The following is a 9,782-nucleotide window of genomic DNA, read 5'->3' on the forward strand; positions in this document are numbered from 1 at the left end:
CAGGACACAAGAGCAGGTTCAAAGAGCCCGCCAGGTTAACAACGAAAGCCTGAGCCAGTGCAGGGGTCTTCACACAGCGCGCACACATCTAGGCAGACACCACGGGGTGGGAGGTGCCGAGCCGCCTTGGGGTGGGCCCGCGGGGGCCAGGTGAGCGCCCCCCACTCCTCCTCATTCGACCACCGCTCTCTGCTCTCATTCTTTCCTTTTCTGAGCAGTTGCTCTGTGCCCAAGACTGTCTCGGGCCACAAACACACGGTCTGTGCCCGCACTCGTGCGTCCTGAGTCCAAGCAGTGCTCACCACCAGCACCTCGACCACACGACCTTCCCCTCCCACCTGTCCCCCAGCACGTCTCCTGACTGTCCCTGCTCCTCGATTCCTGCTTCACTGTGGTCTCATCTACACACAGCAGCCAGATGATTCTTTAAAACCCAGAACAGATCATACCTGTTCCTTTCTGCAAACTCCCCAGACTTCCCGTCACACTTAAAACAAAACCCAAGCTCATGGTGCCCCTGCGTGGTCTAACCTCCAGGCCTCCAGCCTCCCGTGTCCCCTGCACTCATCCCAGTCCCAGCCGCACTGGCCATTTTGCTGTTCCCAGAGCCCAGCCAGCACGCTCCTGCCTCAGGGCCTTTGCCCTTGCTGTACCCTCCCTGTGAACCACTCTTCCTCCTGACATCATCTTCAAAGGCTCATGTTCCATTTCTTTCAGGTCTGCACCCGGAGTAACCTCCTCAGAAAGGCCCCTTGATCACCAAAGCTAAAAAAGCACTTCTGTGTCACACACCTCTCCTTGACCTGTTTCGCTATTCCTCACACCACTTATCACTCACTGACACCAGATGGTGTGTGTCTGTGTGTCTGTGTGTCTGTGTGTGTGTGTGTGTATTTGTCCCTCTCCTCCCCTCCCCATGAGAATGTAAACTCCATGCAGCAGGGCTTTGCTGTATTCTCTGCTGCATCTAGAACAATGCCTGGCACTATCAGGCTCTCAATACAGATTTGTGAAACTGGTGGGGGACAGACTGATCACCGTGGCAGGACAAGTGCTGAAACAGAGGTAAGACAAGTCTTGCGTTTGGTTCTCCAGCTAGAGGAGTTTAGGAAATCCCAGAAGTCATCAGCAGCTGGGACCCCTCCTGCCTGAAGTCCCCAGAGCAGTTCAAGGATGACAGGAGGCTTTGATCGGACAGAGATGGCTGACAGAGAGCAGCCAGGCCACCTCTGGTGCAGGACAGTTCAAGGTGAGCATCAAGGTGAGCACAAAGAAGTCACTTAGGGCCTGGGCTTAAAATACTATTTATTTTCTACTTTTAAATTGTCACAAAACATCAGGGTGGAAGGAGAGATTGGGAATCACCTAGGTCAGCTCTCCTGATGTACAGGTTAGAAAACTGTGTCTCAGAGAAAGTAAATGACTTTTCCAAGTGACATGGTGAGTGGATGGTCAAGTCCATTCCCCTGCCTGTGATTCATAGACACTCTCAGTCTCTCAATTGCTTAAAGAATTTGGTCCTAGGGACACATCCTTTTAGACAGCAGACTCAGAGAAACTTTTATACCAGTATTGCTAAGGTAAAACTTGGTGACTAAAAGAAGCTTCATTGTATTTAAATTTAAAGCAATAGAGTGATTCTTCAAGAGACAGGATTTTCCTACTCTTTAAAAAAAAAAAAGTTCTGTAAACATCACGAAGGCAAGGCCCACATCTGTCTGATTCACCACTGCATTTCAAGTGCCAGCCAGGTGCCTGGCACATGCCAGATGCTCAGCAACTATGGTTGCGTGCATTGGTTAAGGAGACCGGAGAGTAACTCCTCTGGAGGAAAAGACCTGAACATGCAGTTTGGTCTCTCTCCATTTTGAGTCCATATGGGGAGAAGACGTGGGAAGGCTTCACTTCTAGACTGATGATGGAAGTGGTAGAATGACAAACTAAGAGATTCCCTGATTCGAATAATTTGATTATGAATGTAAAAGCAACAACTTTCACCACTCAGCACTCATGGTGTTTTTCTCGATTTAGAGAGTAAGAGAAGCTGGTGTGAAACTTGAGAGTTGTTCCTACCCCTGTGGGATTTGACTTACATGGGCATGTCACAGGAAATGTCCCGATAAAGGTTTGCTTATGAAATTGTCGACATTTTCCAACTGCCATCAATCTCAGGGAGAAAGCTACCTTATTGTATTTAGGGGTTTTCCTTTTTTTTTGACTTGCTTTTTAAAACTTGAGTTTACTCATAAATGGTTTTAATAAAGTGTTCTTTTCCTTCCCAATGTGTAGGAGTCAATCATGTAAAACAAAGGGCCACCACTGCCACTTGCTTTAATAGCAGCTCACTTCTTTTAAGACATGAACAAACCCCTTGTAAGCTGAGTCAGCAAATCTAAATAGCCAGACCTTAAGTATCCCAGCTGAGGAGGACAGCACATCCCTCCGAGCCAGGCATGAGGGGCCCCTGCCCCGGGCCATTCTTACAGACCCCACCCTGGCCTTCCTCTGGCCCTGGGGCTCTACACGGGACAAGAAAGAAGTTCATGGGACCAAGGGAAGGTGCCAGCCCAAACCTCAGTGCTTCCTTCTGACCCACACTCTGCATAGCTGTGTGGGCCTCTACTCCTCCTAAGATTGGAGCAAACCACCCCACTAGCAGACACACACATACACACACACACACACTCACCTAGACCTAGGGGGCAGCAAGCTGGGTTGCGTGCACCAGCGCCACCCCATGCACGCACACTAAAGCTTCAGATTTGGGTTGGACTGGGGAGAGGAGGAAAAGAGGGGTGGGCAGGCACCAGGGACAGTCCTCCCTGCTCCAGCATATTCCAGCACAGAACTCTGAAGAGTTGGAATCTCTGAATGAGAAGCTAATCTTCCAGGTTGTTAGAAAGGGTATTTTGTCAAGCAAAAAGGAAAGAACATAGACACTTGCAGCCTTGCTTTATACCTCTAAAGTACTGAGCCGTACACTACAAGGACCTCCATTTCTACTCCCATCCTAGGCCCCACCGATGTCAGAGCAGGACTGGGCTGGGAAGGCCCTCCTCCCCATCAAGGCCTTGGGGGCCCACTGCTGGGGGGTACCAAGCCTGCAGGGGGGAGGGGGCAACTGGAGTGCCAAGTCTCAAAGCATCCTCCAGCCTTCCTCTGACAGAAGGAGAGAGACTTTCCTGGGAAGTGGACTGAGTTGCCCAGGTCACCGCAGTTGTTAAACCAGCCATTCCCAAAGAAGAGGAGGAGATGAAACCAAAGAGCTTGTGTTGGGAAGGGGAAGAGGACCTAAAGAGACTTTAGAAGGGCCTAGAGAGGTTACTTTCCTGTGTGTGTGAATTCACTACAAGGCTTGGAAGGATTTTGAGAGATAGGGGAGGGGATAGAAGATGGCGGTTAAGGTGTTCCTGGTTTTCCCAAACCCTGGAGCTGGGTTGTTGCCTCCTAAGTCAGGAGGCAGCAGAGGCCACTGGGTGCAGAGGAATCCTCAGGACAAGGCTCTCAGGGCTGCCCGTCACTGACAGTATGCAGAGCCAGCTTCTCCATCAGGCACAGAACAGGGCCTAGGGCCCACACTATTTTTAGGGGCTCTCAAATGTTCTTATTTTAGTGTCTTTCAAAATCAAAAGAAAATATAAATACAATAAAAATGCATATATAATCATGAATCCAGCCTCAATTATATTCATCTTTATACCAATGTAGTTATAAAATATAATTTTTAATATTTTTCTATGGAGGAAGGGCCCCAGGCCACAGAAGTCATAGCCTGGCCCTGGCAGCAAGGGGGCTCCTGGGGCTGCAGCCCCATGGGGAAGACATGGCTCAGATCAGAGGACCCCTCAGCACAGGTCAAAGCAGTGAGTGTGGCTGCAGCAGATTGAATGTGGGAGTCCAGGTAAAGCACTTAGCACTGGTCTGGCCACACTGTAAGCATCAATAAATATTGGGAATTACTGGCAACTGCTCCTGTCCACTGGCCACCAAGAGATGGGTCAGTATGCTGGGTAGGAGCACAGGTTTTGAAGTTGGATAAATGTAGATTCCAATCCCTGTTTTGCACCTCACCAAAGGTGTGACTTTGGGCAAGAACCTTGGTTTCTCTAGAAGGCGAATGTGGATAATACCCTCAAGGGTGGTACAGAGCCCCACCCATAATAGCTGCTCAGTTAATGGGAACGATGACTACTGACAGTAACAGGGACAGCTAAAAGGCAGGTACCCACACACAGAGTAAATAAGAGGCACCTCCCATCCCAAATATGACCCCTCCTCAGTCTGTCCTTTTTATCTCATATTTTTAAATTTGCCATTCGAACTCCTGTTTGCTAAAATAGTGACAAGACTCTCAAGGGCAAAGTAAGACAGTCAGCTTAGAGGTAGCGGTGTCAGCCTCTCGGTGCCTATTAGCTCACCACCCAGAAGGCATAAAAAGCACTGGGTAAAGATCTCTGGAAGAATGTGAACAACAGATTCCTAACCCAGGAATGGAGAGGAATGAGAAGAGAGGGCAGGAGGTGGGCTACCACCCAGAGAGAGGCAACTTGCAAAGGTCTCCATTCCAGGTGGGGGGACAGGTGTTGAAATCTTATGTACTTGGCCAGATGGGTTGGTCCATCTTCCTCTTTGCATTAACATCCCCTCCAGAGGTCATTTCATCCATCCCCCTGTCTCCAGGTAGGGCTACTAAGAAACCTCAGGGACACCAGAGGGATTCTTCTTGTTTTTAAGGTCTCTAGGGAACGGGGACATCAGAGCCACTTCCTTTCTCCCTGCACATTTTAGGCAATTTACAAATACGTCTCAGAGAACTTTCTGGTGATCTAAAAATCCTACATTGGCATCCCTCCTCTCCTGTGCAACCCACTCACCCTTCAACATATCATCTAATTTGCACCTTAGGGCTGCCACCTATAGAAGATCCTCTTAGCAGGAACTAATTCACAGAAACAATTCTACAAACCTTTTTTTTTTAATTGCTGGGGTTTTTTAACCTTTTTATGTTAGAGTTGTTTTTTAAATCAGATAAATTCAGACCAATACCAAAGTACTAAAATCAACCAGATGTTTTGTTTTTAATTTCCCAAACCAAACAATATGTGCAGATCCAGGCTCTAAGTTTCGTACCTTTCTCCCAACTAACTCATCCTGATATAGAACACAAGGAAAACCAAACAAACAAGAGAGAAAAGGTGGGCAGAGCAAAGCTCACTTCTTTCGGGCCAGCTGCCTGATTTCCATCAGGCCACGCCTGAGACTTCTGTGGTCCATCCACGTGGTCAATTATAATTTGGAGCCTGACAGAGCTGCACAGGCATCTGCAGAAATCTAGAACTTTCTGATGACTGCCCATGCAGGACTCATCCAAGCCAGGACTAGAATGCGAGGGGTCCCCACCCTCAGCTCTAAGCTAGTTCTACTTGCCTCCTTCATGCCAGCTGAGACTCCTAGCAGTTAAGGGGAAAGTTCTGGGTCTCACTGTGCTTGAATTAAGTATAAAAATTAAGCTGAACTTAAACCCTCTCCTCCCCCACCCACCTTCTTCCACTCAACAATAGCTAAGTGAACTCAGCTGAAAGTTTCCAAAGAATTTCACTTTGGGGCCAAGCCCAGAGATGGAAACTTTTAGCCTGGGAAGGGAATTTAGCAGGACGCAGAGCAAGTGGAAACAGAAGGGCGGAATCAGGAGTGAGAGGAGCATCACGACGTCTGCACATCCGTCCTGCAGAGGCCCAACACCATGCCTGGCCCAACCCGCAATTTCCCCCCAAGCAGGACTCCCAGCTCCTGAATTGCCTGGCATGTGCATGGAGCCCTGGCAGGTTGGCACCTGCCATCTCAGTAACAGGGGTCTCTGGCCTTTACCCTCTGTAACTGGGCAGCTCGTTACTTCTTTCAGAGATATCCCTGAGGGCTCCAAGACGGGCTTCCTCTGGGATCTAACCATGCCTGGCCTAATGTGGAGGGTATTGGGGCTGCAAGAAGGGGTACCAAGGGGTCCACAGGGCCTCTTGCTGGCCCTAGAAGAGGCACTCAAATGACCCGAAGTCTTTCAGGCAAGAAGCCCCTAAGTGGGAAAGATGGAGACTGGAGGGAAATCTCTCATTACTGGGACTGCCCAAACTCCCATTCACATCTCCATATAGACACAGGCATTTGCCCATTGAGAGAATACCTTTCCAAAGAAGGGTGAGAACCGACAGCACCTGCTTGGCTACCATCAGAGTTCAATGGAATAAGGGGCACAAAGCTCTCAGCTCAGGGCCTGACACTCAGAATGGACTATTGACCACCAGAATAGAAGCCCCTTGAAGTCAGGGCACTGTCTGCTCCTGTGGCCCCAGGACCTGGCACTCTACTTGGTATATAGTGATGCCAAACTAATACTAGATGGATGTGCATTCCTGCACCGAGAGCAAGCGAAGTGCTGGGAGGGCCTCGCACACATCACCAGCAGCCAGGGCCCAGCTCCAGGACAGTGTGGGAGATAACACATCTCTGTGACATGGAGGCTGCTTCCTGTCATGGCTGTGGCCCCATGAACTTCAGGATCCCCCAGGGAGGCTGCCCAGGGAAGCACTTCTGTCAAGGGTTGAAAGCAATAGGAGCTCACTGGTGAGTCCAGTTCCAGAGGCCAAGGTGAGGTCTGGAGTTCCTCTTCCAGCCCCACTCTTCTTTGCATGGAGCCTCCAAGCCCCAGTCTACACCTGGGGAAGCTCAGAAATACCCCATAAGACAAGTTCTCCCTTACCCAGGGCCATTCCACACACACCCCCTTGGTGGCCAGAAACAGCTGTCAGCACTAAGCACAACACAGAGAGCAGGGATTGCTGTCATCAGTGTAACTAGCATACACAATTCCTCCCACTTTACATATGAGGAAACTGAGGCACATAAGGTCAGTCACTGACCCAATTGCACACAGCTGCTAAGTAGTAGAGCTGGGATTTGGGCTCACCCAGGTCATCTAGCTCCAGAGTTTAGGCCCCTCATTACCACGCTGTCCTGCCCTGAAAGCTTAAATCCACAGGAGTTATACGGATTCAGGTGCCTGCCACTGGCTTAGCCCCGGAGGGCATCCTGGAGGAGGCAGGCCCTGATGAGCTCTGAGAAAGAAGAGGCAGAGGGCACTAAGGGACCCAGGAAGGAACAGGCTTCCAGAAACAGGACTCTCAGAGACAAAGACTAAGCAGGGATGAGAGGGCCCAGGACCACTTAGGGGTGAGAGACGATGAGGACTTGGATGTCCCCCAAACATCACCCCACAAGCTTGTCCTCGTGCCTGGAATTATCCCATTTAAAAAAAAAAAAAAAATGCATTCCTTTAGGCCCAGGATAGCATGTCCTTGGATCTGAGGAAAGAGGAAAGGTTTTGCTCTTCAGCCCTCAACCACCACTGACCTTCAGAGGTGTCAATGGCCCTGATGTGGCCCCCAGAGCCTCACAATCTGACCCCAATCTCCCTTTCCACTGTCATGACCTCTGCCTTGCCCAGCCTCCCCGAGTCCGGTCGCACTAGATGAATGGCGTCTGCCAACTCTGTTTAACTTCCCACCCTCCCAGGCTTTCTGCATTCTGTCCCATCCACATGAGCTGCAAACTCCTACTCATGCTTCAAAGCCCAGCTCACACGTTACCATTCCGCTCCAGGCAAACTTTCTAGCTTTCCTTGGGCTCCCCAAAAATTAGTTCTCGGGGCTAGAATGAATCTTCAATGTGTTGCACTAGAGTTACTGTTTATGTATCTATTCCTTGCCCTAAAGTCCCTCCAGGGGGACTAATTCACCTTCACGCTCCCCACAGGGCATGAACACTTTATTAGAAGTGCCCCTCTCAGAGTGTTTCAAAAAGCAAATTGCTTTTGGTGGGTTTTTTTGTTAGTGATATATTTTGATTCATTTCTTCCCTTTTTATTGTGGTTAAATTTATGTAACATAAAATTTACCATTTTAACTGTTTTTAAGCATACAGTTGGGCATGAAGTACGTGTGTATTGGTGTGCAGCCATCACCATCATCCATCTCCAGAAATGATTCCAACATCCCAAGCTGAAACTCCCTACCATTAAACAGCAACCTCCCCTTTTCCTGAACCTCCCTCGAGCCCCTGGTAATCACTGTCCTGTCTCTGAATTTGACTACTCTAGATACCTCATGTATGGGGAATCATATCTGTCCTTTTGTGTCTGGCTTATTTCATTTAGCATAATCTCTTCAAGTTTCACCCATGGTTGCAGCACATGTCAGAATTTTCTTCCTTTTTAAGGCTGAATAATATTCCATTTCTGTGGAAATACTGTGTTTTGTTTATTCGTTCACCTCTTACAGACATCTGGGCTGCTCCCATCTTCTGGCTCTTGTGAATAATGCTGCTATGAACACAGGTGTGCAAACAAAAAGGCAGTTTTTGAAGGGTGAGGGAAGGAGCTCTGGGTCAGAGGTCCCAGGAAGGGAGCCCTGGGATCCCCCAACTTGGGGGAGGATAATGAGAGGAAGACACACCTACCCCCTCCTGTCTCTATCTCGCTTAGAAGGACTAAAATGAGCCCATGTCAGGGGAGAGGCACATGCACAGGAAAAAAAGAAAACATCATGTGACACTTATGCCATGCTAGGTAACGTCTGAACCCCTTCCACACCTTAACTCCCTGAGCCCTCACAGTAGCCTTCTGCACAAGCACTACTAACATCCCCATTGCACAGGAGAGGAAAACAAAGCACAGGGAGGAGAAGCAGTCTGCTCACGACACCAGCTGACAAGAGGCAGAAACAGGATTCGAACTTAGAACTTCAAGTCTACGCTGGAGACCCGTACAGAGGCCTCTCCCTGCCCTGGGAGGGGAGCGGGAAGAGGGAAGGTTCCTATGCCTTGATCTGCCTCAATGTCTTCTCAAAACAGCAGTGAGGAATTGGAAGTGAAGGATCAGGGAGAATCTGGTAGTGAGATGTCTGGCTTACCCGGACTGAAGTCTTGTGGGCTTGAGAACCTGAGGGGCCCAAGAAAGGGCCAGGACAGTGCAGGGTGGGGGTGGGGGGAGGTCTGGTCCCAAGAGGAGAAAGGGTGTAATTCTGAAACCAAGAGGACTCCTGGATGGGGAGCCCTCTTGGCAGCCTAGGTTCCTGCTGGCCCATTTGCCTTGAGAACCACAAAGCCAAAATGTAAAGGAATCTATTTTCTAAGGAAAACACATACTTATACATTCTGAGTAATTTCCCGTGGAGCAAGGAAAAAATAAACACAACACCCCAAACAGTTTTCGCTTACAAATGGGTTCAAGTAGAGAGAAGTGGGAGAAGAAAATATAGGGTCAGGGGAAACTCTCCACTGGTTCCAAACCTCAGAAACAGCCTGGAGGCTTGAGGGGGCTGTGGGGCCGGAGGCTGGGGAGGCCAGCATGGGGGTGAGGCGCCCAGAGCAGGGACTTGCGGGCTCCTCTTCTCAGAGCTCTTTGCCCACTCTCGGAGCATTGACAAATCGCATATCACACGCAGAAGGGGGCTTGCCAGCCAGAGGGGGAGAAGTCCTGCAACCACATGCCATAAGCTACGGACCCAGTTTGAAGGCCGAGTGCATTGTGCAAATGGACCAACCAAGGGGGGAGCAAGCAGGATAAAGGTGAAAGCAGTGGCCCTGTTGTCATCGACCTTGTCATCGACCCAATGGACAGGGAAAAACAGGCTGGGCAGGATCCAGGGGGCCCAGGAAGAACAATTAAGCGAGGAACTGCAGGTCATAAGCACCACTCCAAAGGAACCACGAAAGAGAAATGGCAGGTAAAG

This window comes from Cynocephalus volans, chromosome 1, assembly GCF_027409185.1.
Source record: "Cynocephalus volans isolate mCynVol1 chromosome 1, mCynVol1.pri, whole genome shotgun sequence".
Classification (NCBI taxonomy): domain Eukaryota; kingdom Metazoa; phylum Chordata; class Mammalia; order Dermoptera; family Cynocephalidae; genus Cynocephalus; species Cynocephalus volans.